The sequence below is a fragment of the Bidens hawaiensis genome, unplaced genomic scaffold, assembly GCF_021521415.1.
Source record: "Bidens hawaiensis isolate Kalapana, Puna unplaced genomic scaffold, B.hawaiensis_p1.1 tig00036041_1, whole genome shotgun sequence".
NCBI lineage: Eukaryota > Viridiplantae > Streptophyta > Magnoliopsida > Asterales > Asteraceae > Bidens > Bidens hawaiensis.
The window spans coordinates 59543-68404 of NW_027496291.1; positions in this window are offsets into that span (position 1 = coordinate 59543).

Sequence of the window (8862 nt, forward strand, 5' to 3'; positions counted from 1 at the left end):
TTTCATTCCATTCATCCATTACCCTACTTTCTCAACACCACTACCACCTAACAACAACATCCACCACCACTACCATCTCCACCACCACACCCTAACCGTCACCACCACCTCTACCACCGTCGTCGCCGCCACCACCACCACCTTACCACCAGCGCTACCACCACCACTTGACCATAACCGCCACTAGGGATGAGATCGTACCGAAAATCCCGGTCCCGAAAATTACAAATACTTGGTACCGATCCCGGTCCCGAAAATATCGGTTCGGTACCGGTACCGGTATTTCGGTATGGTACCGGTTTGGTACCGAATTTCTAAAACACAATGTCCCAATTTGGCTCAATTTACCAAACATTTCGTTGACAGCAGCATTAATGAAGCAACAAAAGACATAGGGTAGATGGGTCTAACTCCCCTAAACGCAGGTATTTAGACTTGATTTGCAGATCGTGCACATATACGCGGGTAATGTTATAGATGCACTGGGTCTAACGCCCCTATACGCGGGTAATGTTACAGACCGTTTGAAGAAACACTAATTGACCCCGGGCAGATTACAGATAATCTGGGGGTTAAATAGATGTTTCCCACGAGGGGTTAGGTCCGGCAAAGATGGTTCTTCTGATGACCTGCAAAACAGACACCGTGAGTTCGTCACTGAGAAGGGGGGGGGGGGTACCTCCTTGTGACCACCCTGCGGCGTGAGAATCAGACTAGATTGCTCTTGAATATAAGTGTATATTAAAAGATTGCTAGAGAAGATAAGATAATGAGATATCAGATAATGTAAGATAATGTAATGTGTCCATACCATTCCAAGGTGTTGGAGTATTTATAGCCGAATGTAGGTTTCCAAGAAGGTACAGCCGGCTGAATAGTATTCCTGTTCTGCCAACTGTGGGCTACGCACATGCCATGCTGGTAGTTGGTGGGTAGGCAGCGGCTGATAGTGACCAGGCCGGCTGTGTACTATTCTTTTCCACCAACTGCAGGCTATGCACGTGCTACGACAGGTTGGTGAGTAGGCAGCGGCTAATAGTGACAGGGGTTGGTGAGTAGGCAGCGGCTGATAGTGACCAGACCGGCTGTGTACTATTCCTTTGTCACAGTGAGATGTCGCTGCTTTGGTCAGACCTTTTGTCCATACCTCGTCAGGTACAGTACAAATAGTCCTCCAGTAGCGTACGGACTGGCTCATTTGGGCGGGAGTATTCCCGGCTTTGGGCGGGAGTGCTCCCGGCTTGCTCACTCCTTCAGGTGACATTACTGAATTATTTAAGAGTTAAGTGCCTTGTGCGTGTAGCCTTGCTGCGCGGGTAGCCTTCCCTGATGGCTAGTATCCGTTACTGCGGGAACAGGCGGAGTACGTCGACCATTGGGAGGCTTTTCCTGCGGGAACAGCTTGCGTACTGCGCGTAAGGACGTCACGTCTCTGAGCATGGTAGGTCCTGCGGATCCAGTTGGTTTCTGCGCAGACGTCTCTCTTCAAGGTGAGTCTTGCGAGTTTAGCCTTTGCGCAGATGTCCCTGTTGAAGGTGAGTCTTGCGGTTTCAACTACGCAGACGTCCCTCTTTGAGGTGAGTCTTGCGGGTCCAACTGGGCTCTGCTGGGACCTACCTCTTCAAGTCCCCCCAGTCCAATGTTCTTCTCATGAATTGTTAATAAGTGAGATGAACTTTTGGACTTAAGCAAAGGGTTTTGAAAAGGGGTTTAGTTTTAAGGTTTTCCATGGGGATTCTTCCCGCGGAAGTCCTAATGTCACATGCAGAAATTCCCGACTTTTCTGCTTGATCTTTGGGTATGATGCGGGTAGGTCTGTAACCTCCTCGCAATTCAGGAGCGTTGAGTTCCACTTGTGTAGATTCTCCATGAGGTTTTGGTAGTTTTGAACATAGTGATCAATTATGTTTAAACAACCAATTCCATCTTGGAGCTTCAAACAATCTAGTTCTCGACGTTCCCGCTATGCGGGGATGTTATTCCCGTTTCCGCAAGCATGGCCCAGAAGATCCTTCTTGGTTTCAATTCCCTGCGGAGTGCTAGGTATGTGAAGGGTTTCGCCTTGACACTGTACCCGCACTCGTCTTATAGTTACTTTACTTCCAAGGTATTCCTAGCTTCAATTCCCTGCGGGTGCTAAGTATGTGAAGGGTTTTGCCTTGACACTGTACCCGCACCCGTCTTATAGTTACTTGGTTGCCGAGGTATTCTTGGCTTCAATTCCCTGCAGGTGCTAAGTATGTGAAGGGTTTTGCCTTAACACTGTACTCGCACCTGTCTTATAGTTACTTGGTTGCCAAGGCAAGGGGTATAGTCCCGCTTACTTTTGAATCTTTTTTGAATCTTTTTGTATCTTTTTGAAATTTGAAGAGTTGGTGAAAGGATAAGAACAGTCCAAACTGTTGAAACGTCGTCCGACGGTTTCTTCTGACAGTGTCAGGACGTGCAGGAAGTTATGGCGACGTGACAATATATGGTCATTCCAGACGCTTTTTCAGGCGCGTGGGCGCGAGTTTTCGGGCGCGTGGCCGCGAAGTTTACGGCACGCCTCCTGTCAACAGTTGTTGCCATCTTGCATATTCCACGTGTCATAGTTTCATTGCACCTGCGCTTTCCTCTCTCTTCCGCATTAAATTCATCGCATTCATTGCGATGAGTATATAAAGGGAGGAGAGGATGCATCTCAACTTACAGTTTCACCTCTCTTCTTCTTCTAAACGATTTCCGGCGAATACTCTAACTTTTCTGTCGAGCATTCTCCTGAAATCATTCTTTACATTCAAAACATGTCTTCTCATGATCTTGAAGTTACTACTGAAGAGTCGGACGTGTATTCCGAGAACCCGACGTCCACTTCTGATAGGGACGATAAGAGTACTGCTAGCGAGTGCTAGTGTGCTCTTCCCGTCGACCAGTATCAGTACATCGTCAGGATGTTCATGCTCGAGCCTTTCGAGCCTGAGTTTCCTGAGCCACACCAGACGGTGTACGATGCTCCCAAGGGCAAAATAGGGGTGTATGCTGCATTCTTCATCTATGGGAATCTCAGGTTCCCATTGACGAAGTTTGTGTACCGTGTTTTGGAGAGACACGGTGTACATCTGACGGAGGTACACCCAATGGCGATCGCCAAGATTCGCCATTTTGAATGAGTGTGCCTCATTCTGGGCGTGGAGCCCCATGTCGACCGCCTGATGACCTTCTATTCCTGGAGGTGCATCCAGGGGTGGTATACCTTGGTCACTCGGATCAAGGGTTTGAAGATCTGCGCTACCGAGCGCAGTCTTCGGTCTTGGAAGCGGGAGTTCTTCTATATCTCCGCTCGCGTCGTCCCCATAGCGATGACGTTCAAGAACGGGAGAGCTCTCCCGAACCTTCACGCCTTCAACTACGAGGAGGCGGAATGGTTCTCCAAGATTTCCCGGGTCCAGTCTCCGGTTTACCGCATTGCGGAGTCCGGGATGGTGATGCTCGGGATGAGCCGGGTGTGGAAGGATGCTGGGGTGGAGGCGCAACAGATTCCCATCGTCCTTGAATACGGTTTGAACTCTATCCCTTACGGTATGCTCTGTCTTCTTTGCTGATTTAGGGTTTTTCTTCTAACTGTTTCTCTTTTTGTTTCAGAGGGAAACGATCTACAATCGCTCCTGTATCCGCGGGAAGCTGGTGGTCCCGCTCGGATGGGTACCCGTGCTCTTGAGGAGAACGAATTGCCTATCTTGGAGCAAACGGCGGATCGGTTTGTGGAGGTTTACCCGCCGGGCCACCCGATTCTGAGCGCCACGCGGCCAGGTAAGGAGTTATTTAACCCTCGCCCTGTCAATGCTCAAACCTCTGCTGGAATTCCTCTAATTTTGTCATCTTCTGATGAGGAATCCGCAGATGGTCCTTTCTTCACTCGGAAGAAGAAGGCTGCTGGCGGGAAGGGTAAGGCGAAGGTTGCCTCTACTGCCGATCAGGGGAATCGGTCAGAGTCAGAGACCGAGAGTGAAGAGGTGGCGGGGAACCCTGGTGGTGATGAGACCACTGTTCCGGAGGTTGAGACAACTGTCACCTCCAGGCCGCCTAGGATGACGACGGTGAGCGGCGTGAAGAGGCCGGCTCCATCGGGTTCGTCCCCGCCTATCAGAACCTTCAAGCTGAAGAGAACTCGTAAGTGTAAACTTTAACTTCATATCTTTCCGCCATTATATTTAAATATGTTTTCATGCAGGCGTGGATGCAACCGCATTTCAGGGTGGAGCGGGAAGGAGCAGTTCTGGACCCATGACGGTAGGTTTGGTCAACCTACCCGAGGCGACGACCCAGGCGGCTGCGCCTGTTTGCAGTATTGGTTTAGTTGCTCATCCTGTTGAGGCAACTGTTCCAACTGTAACGTCATCTCCGCCGGCTGTCAGTGCCATATTCACGGCGTCCTTCACTGAGCCGGCGGTGAGTTTTTCTGCGGGTTCTTCCCAGCGGCGGCCACGGTTGTGAGTTCACCTCCAGTGAGTTCACCACCGATGGTCTCTACCGCAGCGGCTTCAACCGTGCCTCCGGCACCGGCGACTACCTTGCCCCCGGCCGGTTCAGCAGGTATGTTTGGGGCTTCTAGCCAATCTCTGCCTCCTTCCCATCTGCCTGACCTCTTGGATGGATATCCGTTAGGTTCGGGTGATGGGTTCGGCGGCTACCGGCCTGTTGTCGACCCTACAGGTGCGTAGGGTTATTTTGGCCTTTATATATATATTTTTGTTTTTTATCATCTTTTCCTAACTGCTTTTTGTTTTTGCAGTGTCGGATTCGAATGAGGTGTTTGTTCCGCGGTGGAACATCCGCCGGGGAACCTCCCTTCGGACGGCTGTGGATTGCGTCGAGTGGGCGCGCCACGCCGCCCCCAGTGGTGCACTGGGAGAAGCTATGTCGAGCTACCAAGAGGGTAGGCTGACAAACGAGCTTCGAATTCTCCTTGCCCGGATGCAGCCGCGCGTCGAGCTGCTTTGTCGTGAAAACGACAAGTTAAAGGCGGCTCGTATCCAAGAAGTAGCTCAGGCGCGGACTATCCGGGAGGAGAACAGGAGACTCTCCGCCGTTGCTGCGGAGAAGGAGAAGGCCTTCAAGGCCCTCGGGGTTGAAGTTCAGGCCCGTCTCGAGGCCCGTTCCAAGGCTACCCAAGCTGTTAATGAACAGCTTCGGTTGGCTAAGGAAACTGCACGGAACGCAACTGAGAGGGCCACCAAGGCTGAAGCTGTTGCTGAGCCTCTACGCACTGAGAATGAGGAGCTCAAAACCAAATTAGAGAGGCTCCATCAGGCTCATGATGCCTTGGCCATGGAAGATGCCAAGAAGCTCCAAGAGATCTTGGACCAGAGGGGGGTGCTTGACCACACTGAGCGTAAGCTAAAGGGCGTCGAAGAGGCTGCAGCCAAAGATGTGTTGCTTGCCAACCTTACAAAGAACGAAGCCGAACGCGCCCGTAATGAAGCTCAAGCTGCCCTCCAGGAGGCTCTGGTTACCAAGGAATGGCTTCTACGAGAAGCGTTGTCGCAGGTATGCATAGCTTCATAATATCTTTACGCTTTTCTTTGTACTTAGAAAAGGTTTTGATACTTGTATTTTTGTTTTGTAGGTTGTGCATCGGGTCTTCACGGACACATCATATGACGATGCCATGAGCGCAGCCCTCAACGCTTCTCATGAGGATGGGGAAAAAGCTGGCTTCCTGCTTGGTCTAGGGTTCGTTGAGAAGGGCATCCCGCCTTCCAACTTCCCTTTATATGATGTGGATACTGAAGCTGTATATGACCAAGCAGTGAACCAGTATGCCGCCTTCCCGCACCCGGTGGTGGAGAAGGTGAATGAAGTTGCTGCTGCTGATGATGGGCTAACCATTCTCAAGACCTTCCTTGAACCGCCACAGCCAACTGATGGTGCGGGTACAAGTGGGTTTGGAGGGAGTGGCCCTGAAGCTTGATCTTTTAAATCCTTTCCCACTGTTAGGATAGATTTACGTCTTTGTATAGATTTATATTCTTGTAGGCGGGTAGATACCCGGCCATTCTTGTGACAGTTGAATTTTTATGGAATATAAATCTTTTGTGCGGGTAGGACCGTCACTCTTGCTTTATAAACGTTATACGACTTGCTCATGCATATTATAGTTTAATTTGGCACTTGTTTTGCCGCATAAACAATATATGATTCGCTTGTGCATACTTTAGTTTAACTTAGCAATTTCTTAAGTACTTTGGATAAGTTAACCTTTCAACGTGGCAGATAATAGGTTAAAGTTTTGCTTCCTCTTTCGTGATTGTGCGGGTAAGACCGTCACTTTCACTTAGTAGGATGGCTAAACTTTACCTATATCTGACCTGCGTGGAGGTTTTCCTCATTTTTTCCTTAAGAGATTTTCTAAGTGTTCTGAATAAGTTAACCTTTCGACGCGCGGTTGTCAATAGGTTAATGTTCAGTTTCCTCTATCATGATTGTGCCGGTAAGACCGTCACTTGCATTTAGTAGGATGACCAAACTTTACCTATGACTGACCTGCGTGAAGGTTTTCCTCATCTTTTCCTTAGAAATTCTTGCCGTTTTTTGTGTTTATGCGGGTTTTGCCGCCTTCCACACGCAACGACTTCTTTTCACACTTATTTATGCTGTGAATACCGGCATATCAGTGTTTTGGATAAGTTAACCGTTCGACGCGCGGTTGTCAATAGGTTAACGTTCAGTTTCCTCTATGATGATTGTGCGGGTAGAACCGGCACTTTCATTTAGTGGGATGACCGAACTTCACCTATGACTGACCTGCGTGAAGGTTTGCCGTTTTTTGTGTTTATGCGGGTTTTGCCGCCTTCCACACGCAACGACTTCTTCACACTTATTTATGCGGTGAAGACCGGCATATCAGTGTTTTGAATAAATTAACCGTTCGACGCGCGGTTGTCAATAGGTTAGTTCGGTTTCCTCCATCATGATTTGTGCGGGTAGGACCGGCACTTTCATTTAGTGGGATGACCCAACTTTACCTATAACTGACCTGCGTGAAGGTTGGCCGTTTTTTGTGTTTATGCGGGTTTTGCCGCCTTCCACACGCAACGGCTTACTTCCCCACCTATGTATGCGGTGAAGACCGGCATATCAGTGTGGAAAGTTCATAAGTATAAATGTAAGATTATCAGCGTCAATGTGATAAGGAGAATCATTTCCATTAGAAGTGGCTCTGGGCCTTTTCTTTTACAAGTTTGGAATTGATCTACATGCACTGTGTAATTGAGCTCCCTTCCATGTTGTTTGGATGGGAGTGCCATCGAGCCGATATGCACTTGGTTCGGAATCTCGTTGTTTACGCAGTATGTAGTCTCCAACATTGTAGCTGTAGTTTCGTGTTTTTCACAACTGGGGTTCTACACGCGTTAGCCTGCTCAGCATCCTTTACGCCACGAGGTGTGCGAGTTCTCCATCTCTGACGAATGTCTCGATGATGTCTTTCAAGTCTATGCATTCGTCGGTGTTGTGGCCTTTTGTCCTGTGGAAGTCACAGAATTTGCTCTGATCAGCGTTGTGACGCTCTCGGATTATTGGAGCCTTTGGCCATGGGAGCCTCTCGGTGTCGAAAATCTCGGTGACGCTTTTGGTGAGCGGCGTCCACCGGGGGTTCCGGTTCGACGACTGCCTGTTGTCCTTTCCGCCTAACCGAGGGTGCGAGCCGGATGAGGTGTCGAAGTTTACCCTTGACTGCCAAATACCTAGCTTCCTCTTTTTGTTTAGTCGGGCGGTAAGGACGTTATTTTCTCTTGTTTTCTGGGTGTAGAGGTTTGTGCTTTGGGGAAGATCTCTACCCAGTTGCTTTTCCGTTTCCGCGAAGCGTTTAGCTGCTGTCATGATGGCATCCCATGTGGATGGCATGCCATCTTTACCCGTTAAGGTGCGGATGAGCTCTGGGTCTTTCACGCCCTGGATGAAAGCAGCGCGAACAAGATCTTCGCTAATACTGCCCAGACTTAGCTTCTTTGAATTGAAGCGCGTGATGAAGTCTAGTAAAGACTCATCTTCCTCTCGGATGCAGTTGAGGATTGTCCATTGCTCTTCAGTGTACTTTCTTTGTTGACTGAAGTGTTGGCTGAACTTCTGTTGGAAGTCTGCCCAATCGTAGATGTGGTGGACCGGTAGACGGTCGAACCACGCTCTGGCTGCTCCAACCAACGTCATCTGGAACATATAACACCACGTGGGTTCCGTCCAGTTGCTGACGGTTGCCCCCGCTATGAATCTATTCAAATGATCGTCTGGGTCGGATATACCATCATAGGTGCCGATGTTGGACATCTGTTTGGCACTTCTTGGGGCGATTGCTTCCGCAATGTCCCTTGCAAACTTGAAGGTTCCCGCATTTGCAGCGGTTGGTCTGAAGGTTTTAGAGAAGTCACGTGGGTTTCCACCCGCGTTTTTTGGTTTGAAGGTTTCTCCAAAATTCCTTCTTGGTTGGAAGTCCGTTTCCTTACGCTTCCCTTTCGCCTTATGGCGAGGGTTTACGTCGGTGTCGGATTCCTCCGAATCATCGTCCAAGTACTCGCACTCATTGCTCATGTTGAGCGGTTGTCGAGTGCTTCTGAATTCGTCAGCCTGTTGGAGTGAACGTAAGCGTTCATCCAACTCAGCTTGGAATTCCCTTTGACGTTTTTCCGCCCACGCTTTAACTTGTTCAAGTGTTTGGCGGGGGGGCCTCGTCTGTTGTCTTTCCACCTGGGTATCAATGAATCCCAGGGGAGGATTGTTTACTGCACTTGCCCCGGCTCGGGTAACCGGGGTAGTGTTCGTAAAATGTGTGTATTCGCCGGTGTTCCCCCCAGTAGCTGGGGTTGTGGTTACTGGGGTTTCTTG